This window comes from Dermacentor silvarum, chromosome 3 (genome assembly GCF_013339745.2).
Source record: "Dermacentor silvarum isolate Dsil-2018 chromosome 3, BIME_Dsil_1.4, whole genome shotgun sequence".
In the NCBI taxonomy this organism is placed as follows: Eukaryota; Metazoa; Arthropoda; class Arachnida; order Ixodida; family Ixodidae; genus Dermacentor; species Dermacentor silvarum.
In genome coordinates, this window is record NC_051156.1 from 52,810,480 (window position 1) to 52,812,816 (window position 2,337).

At 46.4% G+C, this 2,337-nt stretch overlaps 1 non-coding gene across 1 annotated transcript; it reads right to left on the minus strand.

Annotated features, from left to right (window-relative positions):
* Nucleotides 1-1,009: 1,009 nt before the first annotated feature.
* Trnam-cau (transfer RNA methionine (anticodon CAU)) lies at nucleotides 1,010-1,082 on the minus strand. Its single transcript has one exon. It is a non-coding gene; the product is annotated as a tRNA-Met (tRNA).
* Nucleotides 1,083-2,337: the final 1,255 nt, after the last annotated feature.

The following is a 2,337-nucleotide window of genomic DNA, read 5'->3' on the forward strand; positions in this document are numbered from 1 at the left end:
CCATGCGGGCGCGCCTTAGGCAGTGCAGGGCAGTCAGCATTATCGAGTTCTACGGTACACTCCGTCGTCGCTGCTACTGTTCAGGACTCTTGCGTTATATGAATATCGTGGGAAATATTTATTTAGTGCTCGCTGTAGCACTTCCCAAATATATACCCCTCCCAGCAAGGAAGAACATGATGAATAGTCTCCGGTCTCTTACAAGTACTGACTTTCTCACTACATTGCCTAGAGAAAAATCTGGTGCTGCTGCGCTGTTGTACGCATGGGAATGCCGGTATATGGTGACTTGGGATTGGCATAGTTCACGGAGAGCCAGGACGCTTTGAAGACGCGCCTGGCTAGCACCTTTCTGTAGGTTACAATGATTCATTTCCTACTAAAACAGCTCTTGACGTGCTGTTTTAGTAGGAACACAAGAACATGTTTTGTTTAATTATGACGACTTGTGAGTGGATGTACAATTACATGAAACGTAAAAAGTGACAGCGGGCCGCTAAAGTTGGCGGAAAGACGACAGGATTCGCGCTCGCTTTGGAACAGTTTGTCGTATGTTCTTGCTTTTCATCGCTTGATTATCCATTGTAGTTGAGTAAGCTTTATTGAAAAATGTAATATGGGTGAATGAAAATCTTTCATCAAGATTTTATTTTAAGAACGCATTATCTGCGCAGTCATGTCCTCGTACAACACCGGCCAGCACGAGCCACGCGCACCCATATATACCGTAATTCCCATGACGGCACAGCGCTCATTATAAACCTCCCATAGACAGTCGTGCCCAATTTCCCTCTGGATAACATATTGAATAAAGACGGTGAGACCTAGCAATCGAGCGCGGTGGTTAGCATGCGCACTTCTTTCTTTTTACAGCGAAGCTGTTAGGAGCTCACTCTTCGATGGTCGCGTCCGGCAATAGGAAAAAAAAAAAACTCGCATTGGGTGTATGCTGTATGCGCGAGTGAAAGCGCGTGAGGGCGAGGGACACGCGCTTTCACATTGCCGCCTTTGCACCGGGTGAGGATCGAACTCACGACCTTCAGATTATGAGACTGACGCACTGCCTACTGCGCTACCGAGGCTTTTTTTTTCTTTATTGCCTACTTGGCATATAAAACAATCATGTAAGGTGCATTGTCACATATAAAAGTTCTGTCACATAACTTTCAGCACGTGAGTGGTTAAAAGCGCAATCGCTTCATCAAAGAGAGTTCCCCCAAAAGAGGGTACCACTCCGGCCTCTCATTTTGAGCTTTGTACACTTCTCTCAAGTATTCTACTCTTCCGATGAAATTCTCTCGTGCCGATCGGGAATTCAGGTCCTCGTTGCGCACGGCCATCCGCGCCCTCCACACACTGTAGAGTACGAGTGCCACGAACATATCGTATAGGGCACACCCCCTACGTTTTTGACAGGCAGAAATCGGATGCCGTATGGTGTAACGGGCAAGTCTTTCTTTAAGGTCCTCTGAAGGATGTCCCAGAGAAAGACTGCATCACTACAATCCAGAAATATGTGTTCAACTGTCTCCGGCTTTTTGCAGATGATGCAGTCTACAGACCAGGCAACAAATGTGCCCTTTTCTCGCAGCCAAGGTTTTGTAGGGAGTGTGCCACTGTGTAGCTTGAAAAAGAACGTTTTGACTGATGGTCGCACAGGCATCTTTTTGACTCTGCCTAAAACATCCTCTCCGGGACCTCTTGGGTACAGTGATCGGTAAACAGGCAATGGCAGCATGGCTTCTATAAGATCCCTGTATAATTTCTTTCGCGTAACTCCAGAGAGATATTCCATCGAAAAGCGTACTTTTAGGATTTCGAAAGCCCCAACGATCTCGCGCATATAACCCCTTGGTCGTCTTTGTTCGACATGGAGCGTTGAAAAAATAAATTCTGGCAAATAATTTGGCAACCGCACATGTAACACTGTTCTCAAGAAGCAATCGCCTTGATCGCGTAAGAAAATAAACCTAGTCACGATCTGCCGCAAGAACAGATGGACCAGGCCAAGTCCCCCACTGCGCACAGAGTGGAACAAATTTGTGCGACTCGTTCTTTCCCATGTAGAAGCCCACACAAATACTGCCATCATTCTGTGTAGCTTTTGAACAGCATACGTGTCATAGATAACACTTGAAGTAGATACCACACTCGCGAAACAAGAAAAATGTTGCACACCGTTGTGCGCGTAAACATTGATAAATCTCGACCTCCCCAACTTTGCGTCTTGACGCGTAGGTGCTCCGTTTCATCGTTCCAATATTCTGTTGTGTCCCGGTATCATTGGAGCGGTACGCCTAAGTACTTATCAGGTGTTACCGTCCAAGTGACGTTTTC